Raw genomic sequence first — 17,711 nt, forward strand, 5'->3', positions numbered from 1 at the left:
ATTTTCTTAGAATTCCATGTGTAAAAGAAAATCAAGGCATTCCTCAGAACTTCTTATTGATAAGAGTGACTGAATCTTTATTCTTTATTGATCAATAAACACTCTTTACTTTCTCTTAATGTGGTCAAATATTAAGAATCTTCCCCATAATTCCTTTCAACCTTGGTACCTCCTCGATTTTTTTTTTTTTTTTACACCATACAAACTACTATAAGAGTCCCTTTCTATTTGGATATGGTATGCCATCTATTCTGATCAATCATTCATTTGAATGCCTTTGTGCAAGCCTGTAATCTTCTGGTAGATCTTTCAATGAATCACTTACTCTCGTCGTGACTTACCACTCACAGTGTTATTTCAGATCCCTTTGTCCATGCCCTTATCCTCCAGGACATTCTCAGAATGTTTTCTTTATATCTCAGAGACCTACTCTTGATTCGGTCCTTCCCCCCATTTTTCTAAGAAGTTGGTATGTCAAGCAGTGGACAATCTAATATTCAGTGCCATATATGGATGGCTTTCCCTTTCCATTATAAGAGTAACACCCAAATTTTTAAAGGCTCTATTTAGAAGCCTTTAAGCAGCCATTCTCTTTCTCATGTTCAAGCCAAAGATGGTGTTAGCTAATTCAGATTGATTTTGGCACACTTTCTACACACAAAAAGAGCACTGCCATTTTAGTCTGCAATTCTATGAATTCGGATGACTTTTCTCCACACTTTAGCATCACTGCTAGCATCTGAGATGAAATCCCTCATGGTGATTAACTTATCAGATGCTGGGAACACTATAGTGGGTTTCTCCAATTTTACTAGAATCTTTCTTTCCCATCAGTACTTGTCATGGTCATGTGGTAAAATTAAACCACAATAATGTCTGTGTCCCATTACTCAATTTATAAAGAACAGAGATTTCCACTCTGCCCATGCTCATAGAGTTAAGTACTTCTTTTCATAGAAAAACAGATGAAATATCATGAGCAACTTACCATCACAGTGAGCTAAAACTGGATAAAATTCCTGCAAAAAGATTCAGTGCTCAGAAGAATAATCATCCTCAGAATGGAACTCGCACTCTCTTCTCTGTACTTTTTTTTTTTTTTTAAGATTCTATTTATTTGTCAGAGAGAGAGAGAGAGAAAGCAAAAGCAGGGGGAGTGGCAGACAGAGGGAGAAGCAGGCTTCCTGCTGAGCAAGGAGCATGATATGGGACTCTATCCCAGAACCCTGGGATCGTGACCTGAGCTGAAGGCAGATGCTTAATCGACTTAGCCACCCAGGCATCCCTCTTCTCTGTGCTTTAATCAGGGTACCTGCATTTTCTGTTTTGCATCCCTAAATTAGAAATTACTTTCACAGAAATTAGGTAATGCTCAAAATTTTTTCCAATATGTTTTTAAGATTTGGTATTAAGAAAAATTCACAACTAATAAATATCCATTCACTTAGCCTCCCTTCTTTTTCTTAATTTCACATTCTTGGTATCTTTGTCATTACTGTATCCATATCTCAAACTTACTGTAATTTTTCACATTTATTTCTTTAATTATATAAGTCACACTTCCATCATTTCTTCAGTCATATATTCTGCTATCCAGCATTTTTTTAATGAAATAAATTTAATTTTTTAAGCCTCTAAGAAATATTAGTATTTTAATAAATTGTAAAGGGATATATTATATAATAATATCTTCCTGGTATTTAGGCCAGCATCCCTTTCAAATAGCGTACATGAAGACAAAATTAAAATATCACATTATAATTACAGAAATTTACTGGAATTGTTATGTTTTTTAAAAGATTTTATTTATTTATTTGAGAGAGAGGGAGAGATAGCAAGAGAGAGCACAAGCAGAAAGGAGAGGAGGGAGCCTGATGCGGGGCTCAATTCCAGGTCCCTGGCCTCATGACCTGAAATAAGGGCAGATGCTTAATTGACTGAGCCACCAGGTACCCCTGGAATTCCATTATTTTTAGTAAGGATCTGTCTTCTAACTTTATGCATTGGGCACCATTACTGTTACATGCTTTCTTAATTTTAGGGACAAATTTAAGACTTGCACTAACAGCAGGTTGTCAATCAACCAACATCTCTATCAAAAAGTAATGAAAATTATAATTTATTATAATTATAATTTTCCAGGTAATATTGCATCTTCTAGATGCAGAGACAGAGTGTCCAAAGGCAGTGAGGTTACTTCTACAACATGTTTCTGGCTTCATCTGCTCAGTTCCATTAAAACAAAATGAGGGTCATATTATAACCTCTTATTACAGGAATGCATTAATATAAAAACTACATTAAAATCAACAAAGACAGACTATGAAACAACTGAAGCACATAAAACTTCTCACAGCAGAAGAGAATGGTATAAACACCAGGGAACCAAACAGTCCAGTCTTCTAAGTCCTTCAAGGAACACTGATGCCATGAAGGGAGTGCTTAGAAAAGGAGTACTCTCCACTTATGGTGGAGACTAAATATCTTCATCCAGAAAAACCAGAAAATTCAGGTAAGGCTTTGAAGATAAATAGATGGAGCTTCTAGAGAGGAATTTAAGAAGTTTTACAGTGGTCACAACAGTGATGTCAATAGTCAGGGAGTAGGGTAAGAGTGAGAGGTGGGAACTAACCATTCTAACTGAAAAAAATTTCCCAGTTAACCAGTCTGAGATTTGCCTTTCTTGAGAAAACAAGAGATAGAAAGCAGCAAGGTACAACTATATTTACCCCTAGAGCACCATCCAAATTCATAGACAAAGTTTCAGACTATGTGGTCTAAGTCATCAGGCCCTTTTATCCTTTATCTTAGACTTTCAATTTGTCCTTGATCTTAACTGCCCCCCCCCAAAAAAAAGATAGACATAATTCTGTGGTCCTTCTAGCTGTCTTCCAATAAGTTGGGGTGCCTTCAGGATGCCTCAACCTAACGGGACAGCTAAAATACCCTAGGACCACTCCAAATACATAGAATCCTCCCAACTAAGGGTAAACTAACATAAGACCCTAGAGTCAGGCCAATGACTAGAGCTAATGAATGGAACTAATGAAAACCACACAAGTCATACTCCAGTCCCAGTTTGCTTATCTGTGCCATAAGCATTACGTTTTTGTCCACCGTATATATAGGATTATATATCATATAATGTCCCATACAGTACCTTGATATTGACTATTCAGTTATTATCATTCCAATGTCTGGCGTCCCATACTGCCACAGCATTCCATGTCCAGAATCCAACAACCTTGACTGAACCCTATCTTGAATACCATCCAGGGAATTTTTGTCACCAAAAGCATTAATCAAAAGGCAAACACATCCATAAATCAGTAACGTCAGCTCCAAGAACCCATAAATAGCATTTGTCAAAGGCCAAAAGAATAACAGCTAAAAGAACAATGTTTTCAGTTATCTCATTTTCTAGTTATGGATAATATTTATGCTACTAATAACTAGAGATTGCCAATGGCATTTCAAGGATTTTAAGGGTGAGAAAGAAAGTACCTAAATTATTCTGATTTATCACCCAGCCCATGTTCTATTTCTAATTGTGAAAACTAGAAAAAATAGGACAGATGAGAGAGGAGAAACGTGGAAAATTCAAATAAGGTCAAAATAAATATTTTTAAAGTATGCTACTTTTGTTTTGAAGTACCTTTTTTATTATCTAAGCATACACAAAATATGATATAGGACAAAATTATCTAACTGATTTACACACCAAATGGATGGAACAGCAGAGAACTTGAATACACTAAGCAAATGGCTTTTGTGTTCAAATTGCCAATCAACAAATGGAATGAGCCCTTTTAAGTGGGATTCACTTAAAAGTCAGAGGCTATACAGAATTTTTAAGATACGTCCAATACAATGGCCACCATCCACAAATGACTACTGAACACTTGAAATGTGACTACTCCAACTGAGGAAACAAATTTTTTATCTTATTTAATTCTAATTCATTTAAATTAAATTTAAAACTGATGCTCAATTTAATAATTAGAAAAATTGCAAGTATGTTTAAAACAACCTAGCCACATGAATCTACTTTTTCAACAATTAATTTTATGAAACATAAATTTATATTAAGTATTTCTAATGAAAATTTGGCATTCTGATTATGATGTGCTCTGAATATAAAATATATGCTAAAATTTGAAGACTTGGTATGAAAAAAGAACGTAAAATATCTCATTAATAATTTTCATGTTAGTTACATGCCAAAATGGTAACATACTGGTTTAAACTCATCAGTAAATTAATTTCATTTGTTTCTCTTTATTTTTTGTGATTACTAGAAATTTTAAAATTATGTCTGTGGTTTAAACTACAAATCACTCTTGAAAGACATTGAAGAAGACACAAAAAGATGGAAAAATATTCCATGCTCATGGATTGGAAGAATTAACATAGTTAAAATGTCTATGCTACCCAGAGCAATCTACACTTTCAATGCCATCCCAATCAAAATACCAATGACATTTTTCAAAGAACTGGAACAAACAGCCCTTAAATTTGTGTGGAACCAGAAAAGGTCCCGTATCGCCAAGGAATTGTTGCCGGATTTCAAGCTGTACTACAAAGCTGTGATCACAAAGACAGCATGGTACTGGCACAAAAACAGACACATAGACCAATGGAACAGAACAGAGAACCCAGAAATGGACCCTTGGCTCTTTGGGCAACTCATCTTTGACAAAGCAGGAAAAAACATCCAGTGGAAAAAAGACAGTCTCTTCAATAAATTGTGCTGGGAAAACTGGACAGCTATATGCAAAAGAATGAAACTTGACCACTCTCTCACACCATACACAAAGATAAACTCCAAATGGATGAAAGACCTCGATGTGAGACAGGAATCCATCAAAATCCTAGAGGAGAACATAGGCAGCAACCTCTCTGACATCGGCCACAGCAATTTTTTTTATGACACACCTCCAAAGGCAAGAGAAACAAAAGAAAAAATGAACTCGTGGGACTTCATCAAGATAAAAAGCTTCTGCACAGCCAAGGAAACAGTCAAAAAAACTAAGAGGCAGCCCATGGAATGGGAGAAGATATTTGCAAATGACACTACAGATAAAAGACTGGTATCCAAGATCTACAAAGAACTTCTCAAACTCAATACAAGAGAAACTAATAAATCAAAAAATGGGCAGAAGATATGAACAGACACTTTTCCAATGAAGACATACAAATGGCTAACAGACACATGAAAAATGTTCAAAATCATTAGCCATCAGGGAAATTCAAATCAAAACCACACTGAGATACCACCTTACACCAGTTAGAATGGCAAAAATTGACAAGGCAGGAAACAACAAATGTTGGAGAGGATGTGGAGAAAGGGGATCCCTCCTACATTGTTGGTGGGAATGCAAGTTGGTACAGCCACTCTGGAAAACAGTGTGGAGATCCCTTAAAAAGTGAAAAATTGAGCTACCCTATGATCCAGCAATTGCACTACTGGGTAATTACCCCAAAGATACAGACGTAGTGAAGAGAAAAGCCATATGCACCCCAATGTTCATAGCAGCATTGTCCACAATAGCTAAATCATGGAAGGAGCAGAGATGCCCTTCAACAGATGACTGGATTAAGAAGATGTGGTCCAGATGTGCAATGGAATATTACTCGGCCATCAAAAAGAACGATTTCTCAACATTTGCTGCAACATGGATGGGACTGGAGGAGATAATGCTAAGCGAAATAAGTCAAGTAGAGAAAGACAATTATCATATGGTTTCACTCATTTATGGAACATAAGAAGTAGGAAGATCGGTAGGAGAAGAAAGGGAAGAAGAAAGAGGGGGTAAACAGAAAGGGGAATGAACCATGAGAGACTATGGACTCTGGGAAACAAACTGAGGGCTTCAGAGGAAGGAGGGGTGGGAAATGGGATAGGCTGGTGATGGGTATTAAGGAGGGCATGTATTGCATGGTGCATTGGGTGTTAAACGCAAGTAATAAATCATGGAACTTTAAAAAAAATAATTAAAAAATAATAATAAAAAAACTATGTCCATGGTTCATATTACACACCTATTGAATGAATAGCACAGATCTAGAGCATAATAACAGTACTGCAACCCAGAGATTTCCCCTGGCATTTCACACAGAATCATGCACATAATTGACCCTCACTAAATACATGTTGTCTAAATAACAACTGTCCATATATTTGGGCAAATATTTGTTATGCTTTCCAAAAAATTATTTTGAAAAGGAATTTACTTTTCAACATTAAGATGGTTTTGAAGGTAGGGCAAGAAAAAGAAGAAAGGGGACATTTTTCCTCCTCTTATCCAGAGAACCCACAATTAGTGGAGAGAGGTCAGATGAACTTATCACATTTTTATCAAGTCCCCACGATGCTCCCAAGCATCTGATAGACTAAACACCCTTTCTCATTAGGGTTTTTCCCACCCCTCTCATCATGGCTGCATCCAAAAACTAGCAAAATTCCAAAGAACTCTCCAATAGTTCTGAGGAGCTATGGGAAAGATAATAGATAAATGAGGCCAGAAGCAAGTTGCTGGCATCACACAATATTAGCTGAGTACTGGTTTTGCCATATATCAACAATGAAAAATTTGCTTAACCTCTGCAATCCTCATTTCTTCATTCATAAATTGGGATTAATAATAGTAACTACCTGTTAGGATTTATTTGTTTAAAAAAATAGATTAAGTATTTAGTGCCTCAGACATAGTAGGAACTCAGTATATATGGTGGTTAGACGATGCTGATGATTAATTATCATCACTGTAATTCCTACAACTATACCATCCTTTTCCAGCAACTCTAGGAAATCTTAAAGTCTTCTTAAGTAGTCTTCATTTTGGTAGTTCCCAGAACTTTCAGGAATAAAACTCTCTTTTAGCTTTAGTTTCTTACTTTTCCTGAATGAAATTATCAATCAAGCTGCTGGCACTACAGAACATGAACAGAGAACTAAAAGAGTATTTCACAATCTCATGAGTTCCAGAAATTTCACCTTTTTCCAAGAAATCGAAGAGATCCTCTCTAGGTATTTTCAGAAACTCTATACTGACAAAGATTTACTGTAGCCAAATAGGATAATGCTGTGTACGTTTGTTTTATTCATGATCAGAGACTCTAATGTCCAAGCATTACAATAACCAAGGATGTCACATGTGATTATTTTATATTTTAAAGCAAGCAGGTAGCTCATAAGCCAGGAATGCCTTATCGATTAGCCACTTGCAGGCGTAGTGGCTAGGCTCCGCAATACTTTTAGAGCCCCACAAAAAATGTTTTAATGTCTTTTAAAATCAGAAGAAGAAAAACACTTTTTAGGTTTAAGAAAATGTTTTACTATATAATATTAACATTTTCTTCTTTAGACCAACACAGTCATAAAATATAATTTTTAATATTTTGTGGAGGAAGGGGCCCACAAAGTCAAAGCCTAGTCATAACACAGCCCTGCCAGGTAACCAGAAGGAGCAAACAATAAGAAACTGAGTGATGTAACACCACTCTGAATGTTAGGAATCACAGGTAGACTGGTTGCAGAGACCTGTACTTCCAGCAGAGAAAGCATCAAAAAACAATATGTTTATAGAAGGGGAGATAGCTGCATCACTAGTCACAGAATGCATGTGGAGCTAATACTCCAAAGGGATGTTTTGACAGTTCTATGTCAGGCTCTCCACCATCCATAAACCTTCAAATTCACCACTGACCATACAAATCAGCACAGAGAAACTGGCCCCTAATATCTTGGCATTGTTCTCAGCCTCATTACTGTCCTGTTTTGCCCTTGGCATGCTGCCCTCACCTGATACTTCCTTTTTATACTTCCTTAGATTTCCTTTCTATATCTGCCCCTATTGTCAGCCTGTTGGATGATGACACTACTATGTCCTGGGCTATGACTTTGCCTCTCTACTCCAGGAGGAATCTCCTCTCATGGTGCTGCCTCAGACCATCCTGGGGCCATTCTGCCCTATCCCACCCCAATCTACCAACCCCTTCGCAGGACGTTCATGCCCTCCAAAGCCTTCAAAAAAATAAGGGAGATTTATACCATAAGTATAGCACCTAGGAACCAGACAAATGTGATTCTGAGTTTCTGGTTCAGCTAAATGACATTCAACTTAAACATCTTCGATACTCAGTTTATTTGGCTTTAACATGGAGATAATGGAAACCAATTCTCACTGACTCACCCTGTCCCTTGTAATGTGTAGCAGTTAGTATATTTAATAAATGGTACTTTTTCCACTTCTGCTTCATATATAAAGATCTTTAATTAATTTATTCAATGAACATTTATAGATTATCATTATGTGTATATATTGTTCTAGATACCATAAATACAGGAGATCAAAATAGAGTTCCTGACGTCAAAGAACTTACACTAATGTATAGAAACAGACAATTTAAAAAAACAGTAAACAACATGTTTGATAATCAGATGATGATATATTATTATGGGGAAAGATAAAACAGAGTGAGGGAGATAATGACTGGGGTGTGTCTAGTTCTATTATACATAAGAGGGTTAAGGAAGGTGACATTTGAACAGAGTCCTGAAGAAAGTCATATACATAACCAAGGAATGAACCTTCCAGAAAAGGGAATGATAAGTAGAAAAGCACTGAAGAAGGAATATGTTTAGCATGTCTGAGGAACAGCAGAAGCTGGAAGAGAAGCTGGTAGTGGAGCTTCCTGTGTTTTTAGTCCCCATTGTTCCATCCATGAACAAGGACACATAGTTCATGTCCCACTTGGAACAGGAAGCAGGAGAGGGGCTGAACAGGATGCAAGGTTGGGAAGCTCCATGGTCAGGTCTGGCAGTGCATTTTCAATTTCAACTCTTCAAACATTTTTTGAATATATGTAAGACTCTATACCAGCCTCTAAAAGAAGATAAAGATACAGAGAAGGTCACTGATAACAGCTTATTTTGTCTGAAAAGTTGCATGTATTCAGAACTTTGTAAATACCACTTTACATGTAACTACAAAACCCCTTCAAAGAAAAATAAAATTATTTTTGGACTTTCTATCCTTTTGCTTCATCTATCCCATGCCACTTCTCCCTAATTAGTGCAGGTAAGTGAAAGTTAACTTTATTTTCAAAGCAGAAAATAGCTAATTGGCCCACCAGCTGGGAAGTGGAGTGTTTCCAGATTGTAATTTTAATGGTCATTTTAAGACCAGAAGGGACTCAAAAATGTCATTTAATCCACCTCTCTGCCTGCAAGCAGGAAACATCTCCACTTTGCCCTGACGGACGATGCTTACTGCCTCCAGGCCATCTCAATCAATGTGGTTTGCCAAGCGTTATGCCAAGCTCTACGTGTCCATCTCTTAGCAGAGAGGGTATATTGCATGGTATTTTCACATATTTGAAATTATTCTTCTCTACTCACTTAAAAAACAAGACTATTCTCATATTAACATAGTAATTAAACATATAAACATAATAATAAACTTTCAAAAAACTATTCCAAGTGATAAGACTATATGTTTTTTTTGGTTGGTAGAAATTTTTTTGTTGCCTTAGGCTTTGTACAACTCACCACGAATTTTTGTTTTTGGATGGAAAACTATAAGAAGGTGGTGAGTCCCTTTCCTGCTATTAAGGCTGAGCAAAGCAAACATTATTTTAACCTTTGTTGTACTTCTGGCTCACATCTTCTCCACCATTTTACTGGACTTTCTCTTGCATTGCCCAATGTTGGGTGTTTGTACTTTATTTTTTTCTCCTACATCTGTTTTTCCTCAAACTCTTAAGTTTCTGCACTTTCTGCATTACTTTCATTTTCCTTCTGTGACTTTTTCTCTTGCTCCATTGTTTCTCTTGACATATACCAGTAAGCTACTTCTTTACATTTTTATTTCTACTCACTTTTTTCCATTTCCTTTTGTTTCCACCACTTTTTAAAATCCTACTTTCTCTCCTGCCCTGGTAAATTCAAGTCTCATGCCATTCTGAAATGTAACCACAGTCCCACCTCTCTCCCGTGATGTGGTCGAGACTTGAGCTCTCAGCTCATTTGCTAAATAACCAAGTTGGCCAGAAGAAGCGGAAGAGACAACATTCAAGTCTAGGGTCTCAAATGTAAGAAATACTGACATTATACCAGTGCAAACTTTCATTTCACATTTACCTACAATATCTAAGGAGAAAATAGGGATAGCACCAGTATCAATAAGGGACTTATCAAAATGAAAGAAAATTTTACTTCCATTTTTAAAACTACTATATGATTTTTAGGTAGCATTTTTATGATTACTGAGTTAGAAAAAATATGAACTTTGATTGGGATGGTATTCAGATCTACAATATATTGGCGAGCATTGGTAGTAGCCCAATGGATCAAACAGACCAGTTAGCCCCTGAGAGCACAAGCAGATGACAGCCCAGCTCATGTCTTCTACCTTATTAGTGTTTCCTACTTAACATGCCTCTAATCTCATAACTGACCCAACTGTACACAGATTTTCAGTTTCTATTTCCCCTTTCAACTCCATAAGTGAAACTTATAGTGTCTAATGAACTAGAAAAGTTAAATTGATAATAATCATGGTAGCCAGAATAATGACCCCCCCCCCACCCCACCCCCACACACAAAGAGCTCTATATCCTAACCCCTGGAACCTATAAATATGTTATCTTACATGGCAGAGGGGAAGGAACTAAGGCTGGAGATGGAATTAAGGTTGCTAATTAGCTGACTTAAATACAAAGATGATCCTGGATTACTCAGGTGGGCTCAGTATAATCAGAAGGGTCCTGGAAGGAGGCAAGAAAAGAGAGGAAGAAGAGTCAGACAGACTCACAGTGATCTGATCTAAGAAAGGCCCAACCTGCCATTGCTTGACGGCTTTGAAGAGAAAGGAAGGGACCACAAGTCAAGAAGTGCGGGCTGCCTCTAGAAGCTGGAAGTGGCAAAGAAACATGATTTCCCACAGCCTCCAGAAAAAATACAACCCTGCTAACAACTTCACTGGAAACTGATTTTCGACTTCTGATCTCCAGAACTATAGGATAATGAATCTGTGTAACAACACTAAGTCTGTGGCAATTTGTTACAGCAGCAATATCAAATTAGTACAATAATAAAGCCATAAATAGTTTCATCATAATCATTCTTAAATGTGTAATATACATTTCTCAATGTATAATTTAAATTTTTAAGCCCAGAATCTAAAGTGGGCTTTCCCCCCACAACAACTGTTTCTGAATTTTGATGTGATTTTCTTACAGCAAAATTGAATTTTAAAATATTACATTTAAAAATATTTTGAATACTATCTAGATGTGACATTGTCTAAATAGTTTTATCATATAAGGAAATGTTATCAGAAGCATTAAACTTTCTAAATAATTAAATCATTAACTTTCTAAATAATTATTGTAAGATTTATATTTCATTCTAAAATAGCCCTCATAGTCTCTTTTCTAATTCTGTCTCATATTCTCTTTCACAGAACTGTTTTAATCCTAAACAAGATACTTGAGTTTCTCAAATATCAGACTCATTTCCACACAACGAAACTTTTAAAGTTAAGTCAGTAATATTTGGATATATGTGAGTAAAGTTTTAAAATCATGTTAAGCAAAGTCTCCGACAGAACTATTATTTGAATATTGAACTTTTGGGGAACTTTATGGCTATTTTTCTATTTTCTCTTCAAGTAGGAAACATTTATATTTTCTATGTGCATGACTTTAGACAAGTTAGTTAACTTTTTTCACCCAAGTGTGTCAGACAAGATTATTTAAGATTCCTTGATACTATGACTTTAAAACATCCATAGACATTTAATAAGAATGGTAAATACGAGAAAAGCATTACAAACATTTTCTATCCATGGATAAACTTAAAATGTTAAGCTTAAAGTCAAGCTTAATTACTGTTTCTCAGTATAGTGTCTGGATACATATTGCCATGACTCCTAATCTCATGTTTTAGCAAAGTGGGTATTTTTCAAGCGTGGCAGCAATTTCGCTAATTAAAATATGTTTTGCTGGCTCTTCAGGGAACGTAGGAGAGGAAGAGTGTATAGACCCCCTCAATGGAACCCTCACCTTTTAGGGCCAGTGCACATCCCTAACCAAGGTCACCTTGTGAAGTTCCTACTGTGAGAGAAGAAAATGTATTAGGGGAGTTTAATTGGATTCCATTAGCATTATCTAAAGCTTAGAAATATTTCCAAAGACTTCACCTGAAGATCTTTAGTTCCAGGTGTTCTTCCAAGGAGACAATGTTGTGTAATATTGTACAATCTACTAATGTAATATACCACATCAAAAATGAAACTATTTTTAAATCATTTTAAGGGATGCTAAAATATATTTAATAAAATAATCAAAATTTAAAAAATAAAAAAATAAAGTCAAGCTTAAAATTACAACTATCAAAAATTAATTTTAAAAAATGAATTACCGGGGCGCCTGGGTGGCACAGCGGTTAAGCGTCTGCCTTCGGCTCAGGGCGTGATCCCGGCATTGTGGGATCGAGCCCCATATCAGGCTCCTCCGCTATGAGCCTGCTTCTTCCTCTCCCACTCCCCCTGCTTGTGTTCCCTCTCTCGCTGGCTGTCTCTATCTCTGTCAAATAAATAAATAAAATCTTTAAAAAAAAAAATGAATTACCAAACTGATGGTTACCAGCGGAGATAAGTGAAGGGATGGGTGAAATGGGTGATGGGGATTAAAGAGTGCACTTACCTTGATGGGCACTGAGTAATGTAGAGAACTGCTGAATCACTATATTGTACATCTGAAACTAATATTAACACTGTATGGTTTTTTTTTATTTAAATTTTCGTTAGTTAACATACAGTGCAATTTTGGTTTCAGGAGTAGAATTCAGTGATTCATCACTTACATACAACACCCAATGCTCATCACAACAAGTGCCTTCCTTAATGTACCCATCTAGCCCATCCCCCAACCACCTCCTTTCATCAACCCTCACTTTATTGTCTATCTTTAAGAGTCTCTTGTGGTTGTTCCCCTCTCTCTTTCTTTTCTTTTCCACCTTCCCATATGTTCATCTGTTTTCTTTCTTTAAAAAAAACATATGAGTGAAATCATGTGGTATTTGTCTTTCTCTGATTGACTTATTTCACTTAGCGTAATACACTCTAGTTACATCCACGTCATTGCAAATGGCAAAATTTCATTATTTTTATGGCTAAGTAATATTTCATTGTGTATATATACCACATCTTCTTTATCCATTCATCAATCTGTGGACATTGGGCTCTCTCCATAGTTTCACTATTGTTGATAATGCTGCTATAAACATCGGGGTGCATGTACCCCTTTGAATCTGTATTTTTGTATCTTTTGGAAAAATACCTAGTAGTGTAATTGCTGGATCATAGGGTAGTTCTATTTTTAACTTTTTGAGGAACCTCCATACTGTTTTCCAGAGTGGCTGCACCAGTTTGCATTCCCACCAACAGTGCAAGAGGGTTCCCCTATCTCCAAATCCTTGCCAACACCTGCTATTTCTTGTGTTGTTAACTTAAGCATTCTAACAGCTGTTAGGTGGTATCTCATTGTGCTTTTGATTTGTATTTCCCTGATGATGACTGATGTTGAGCATCTTTTCATGTGTTTGTTGGCCATCTGTATGTCTTCTTTGGAAAAGTGTCTATTCATGTCTTCTGCCCATTTCATAGCCGGATTATTTGGTTTTGGGGTATTGAGTTTAGTAAATTCTTTATAGATTTTGGATACTAACCCTTTATAAGATATGTCATTTGCAAATATCTTCTCCCATTCCATAGGCTGCCTTTTAGTTTTGTTGATTGTTTCCTTTGCTCTGCAGAAGCTTTTTATCTTGATGAAGTCCCAATAGTTCATTTTTGCTTTTGTTTCCCTTGCCTCTGGTGACTTGTCTAGTAAGAAGTTGCTATGGCTGAGATCAAAGAAGTTTTTGCCTGTGTTCTCATGTAGGATTTTGATGGTTTCCTCTCTCATATTTAGGTCTTTCATCCATTTTGAATTTATTTTTGTGTATGGTATATTAAAGTGGTCCAGTTTCATTCTTCTGCATGTCGTTGTCCAGTTTTCCCAACGCTATTTGTTGAAGAGACTGTCTTTTTTCCATTGGATATTTTTTCCTGCTTTGTCAAAGATTAGCTGACCGTATAGTTGTGGGTCCATTTCTGGGTTTTCTATTCTGTTCCATTGATCCATGTGTCTGTTTTTATGCCAGTACCATACTATCTTGATGACTACAGCTTTGTAATATAGTTTGAAATCCAGAATCATGATGCCTCCAGTTTTGTTTTTTCTTTTTTAAGATTGCTTTGGCTATTCAAGATCTTTTGTGGCTCCATACAGAGTTTAGGACTGTTTGTTCTAGCTCTGTGAAAAATACTTCTGGTATTTTGATGGGGATTGCATTAAATCTGTAGATTGCTTTGGGTAGTATAGACATTTTAACAATGTTTATTCTTCCAATCTATGAGCATGGAATACTCTTCCATTTCTTTGTGTGCTCTTCAATTTCTTTCATACGTGTTCTATAGTTTTCAGAATACAGATCTTTTACCTCTTTAGTTAGGTTTATTCCTAGGAATCTTATTTTTTTTTTTTTTGGTACAATTGCAAATGGGATCAATTCCCTGATTTCTTTTTCTGCTGCTTCACTATTGGTGTATAGAAATGCAGCAGATTTCTGCACATTGATTTTATATCCTGCAACTTGCTGAATACCTGTATTAGTTCTGGCAGTTTTTTGGTGGTCTTTCAGGTTTTCTACATAAAGTATCATGTCATCTGCAAATAGTGAAAGTTTGACTTCTTCCTTGACAGTTGGAAAGTTTTCTATTTCCTTTTATTGTCTGATTGATGGGAATAAGACTTATAGTACTATGTTAATAGTCATGGTAAGAGTGGACATCCCTGTCTTGTTCCAGACCACAGGGGAAAGGCTCAGTTTATTCCCATTGAGGATGATAGTAGCTGTGTGTCTTTCATATACGGCCTTTAAGATGCTGAGGTCATTCCACCTATCCCCACTTTGTTGAGTATTTTTTATCAAGAATGGATGCTATATTTTGTCAAAAGCTTTCCCTGCATCTATTGACAGGATCATAGGGTTCTTATCCTTTCTTTTATTAATGTGGTATATCACATTGATTAATTAGTGAATATTGAACCACTCCTGCAGCCTAGGAATAAATCCCACTCGATCATGGTGAATGATTCTTTTAATGTACTGTGAAATTCAATTTGCTAATATTTTATTGAGAATTTTTGCATCCACGTCCATCAGAGATATTGGCCTGTAATTCTCCTTTTTAGTGGGGTCTTTGTCTGGTTTTGGAATCAAGGTAATGCTGGCTTCATTGAATGAGTTTGGGTCCTTCCATTTCTACTTTTTAGAAAAGTTTGAGAATAACAGGTATTAACTCAAGTTTAAGTGTCTGGTAGAATTCCCCTGGGAAGCCGTTTGGCCCCGGAATTTTGTTTGTTGGGAGATTTTTAATTACTGATTCAATTTTCAGTTTCTTTGCTGGTTGTGGGTTTGTTCAGATTTTCTATTTCTTCCTATTTCAGTTTTGGTAGTTTGTAAGTTTCTAGGAATTTGTCCATGTCTTCGAATTGCCCAGTTTGTTAGCATATAATTTTTCACAGTATTCTAATTGCTTGTATTTCTTTGGTGTTGATTGTGATCTCCCTTCTTTCATTTATAATTTTATTTATTCGGGTTGTTTCTCGTTCCTTTTTGAAAAGTTTGGCTAGGGGCTCATCAATTTTATTAATTCTTTCAAAGAACCAGCTTAGTTGTGGTAATCTGTTCTACTGGTTTTTTTGTTTCTATATCAATTATTTCTGCTCTAATCTTTATTATTTCCCTTCTTCTGCTGGCTTTAGGCTTTATTTGCTATTCCTTTTCTAGCCCTTTAGGTGTAAGGGTAGGTTGTATTTGAGCTTTTACTTGCTTCTTGAGGTAGGCCTGTATTGCAATATACTTCTCTCTTAGGACTGCCTTTGCTGAATCCCAAAGGTTTTGGACTGTTGTGTTTTCATTTTTCACTTGCTTCCACATACTTTTTTATTTCTTCTTTAATTTCCTGGTTAACCCATTTATTCTTTAGTAGGATGTTCTTTAACCTCCATGTATTTGAGATCTTTCAAATTTACTGTTGTGGTTGACTTCAAGTTTCATAGCGTTCTGGTCTGAAAATATGCATGGTATGATCTCGATCTTTTTGTACTTGTTAAGGGCTGATTTGTGACCCAGTTTGTGATCTATTCTGGAGAATGTTCCATGTGCACTCTAAAAGAATGCGTATTCTGCTGCATTCTGCTGCTTTAGGATGAAATGCTCTGAATATATGTTAAGTCCACCCAGTCCAATGTGTCATTCAAAGCCACTGTTTCCTTTGTTGATTTTCTGCTTAAATGAACTGCCCATAGTTGTAAGTGAGATGTTAAAGTCCCCTACTATTATTGTATTATTATCAATGAGTTTCTTTACATTTATTATTAAGTGATTTGTAGATTGGGTGCCCCCAACATGGGGGCATAAGTACTTAACAATTGTTAGATCTTCTTGACAGATAGACCCCTGAATTATGATATAATCCCCTTCTTCAACTGTTATAGTCTTTGTTTTAAAATCTAGTTTTTCTGATATAAATATGGCCACTCCAGCTTTCTTTTGATGTCCATTAGCATGATAGAGTTCTCCATCCCCTCATTCTCAATCTGCAGGTATCATGAGGTCTAAAATGAGTCTCTTGTAGGCAACATATAGAAAGATCTTGGTCTTTTATCCATTCTGATACCCTCTGTCTTTTGATTGAAGAATTTAGCCCATTTACATTCAGAGTGATTACTGAAAGATAGAATTTACTGCCACTGTATTACCTGTAGAGTTCTTTTTCTGGTAATGTTCTCTGGTCCTTTCTAGTCTTTGTGGTTTTTGGTCTTTTTGTCTCCACTCAGAGTCCCCCTTAAAATTTCTTGCAGTGCTGGTTTAGTGGTCATGAACTCCTTCAGTTTTTGTTTGGGAAACTCTTTATCTTTCCTTCTATTCTGAATGACAGCCTTGCTGGATAAAGAATTCTTGGTTTCATATTTTTTCCCATTCATCATGTTGAATATTTCCTGCCACCCTCTTCTGGCCTGCCAAATTTCTGTGGACAGAGCTGCTGCTAACCTTATGTGTCTATCCTTGTAGATTAAGGATCTTTTGTCTCTAGCTCCTTTCAGAATTCTCTTTTTAATATCGTATTTTGCAAGTTTCACTATGATATGTTTTGGTATTGACTTATGTTTGTTGATTTTGAGAGGAGTTTTCTGTGTCTCTTTGACTTGAATGCCTGTTTCCTTCCCCAGATTAGGGAAATTCTCAGCTATAAGTTGTCTGAACAAGCCTTCTGCCCTTTTTTCTCTCTTCATCTTCTGGGACTCCTAAGATATGAATGTTATTGAGTTTTAGTAAGTCACTGAGTTTCCAAAATCTACCTTTGTGATCCATTACCTTTCTTTCCCTCTTCTCTTCAGCTTCATTATTTTCTGTAATTTTATCTTCTGTATCTCTGATTCACTCTTTTGCTTTGTTCATCCTCATTTTTATAGCATCCACTTGGGTTTGCACCTCAGTTATAGCATTTTTAATTTCAGCCTGACTAGATTTCAATTCTTTTATCTCTGCAGTAAGGGATTCTCTAGTGTCTTCTATGCTTTTTTCAAGCCCA

The sequence above is a fragment of the Ursus maritimus genome, unplaced genomic scaffold (genome assembly GCF_017311325.1).
Source record: "Ursus maritimus isolate PB19 unplaced genomic scaffold, ASM1731132v1 scaffold_15, whole genome shotgun sequence".
Classification (NCBI taxonomy): Eukaryota; Metazoa; Chordata; class Mammalia; order Carnivora; family Ursidae; genus Ursus; species Ursus maritimus.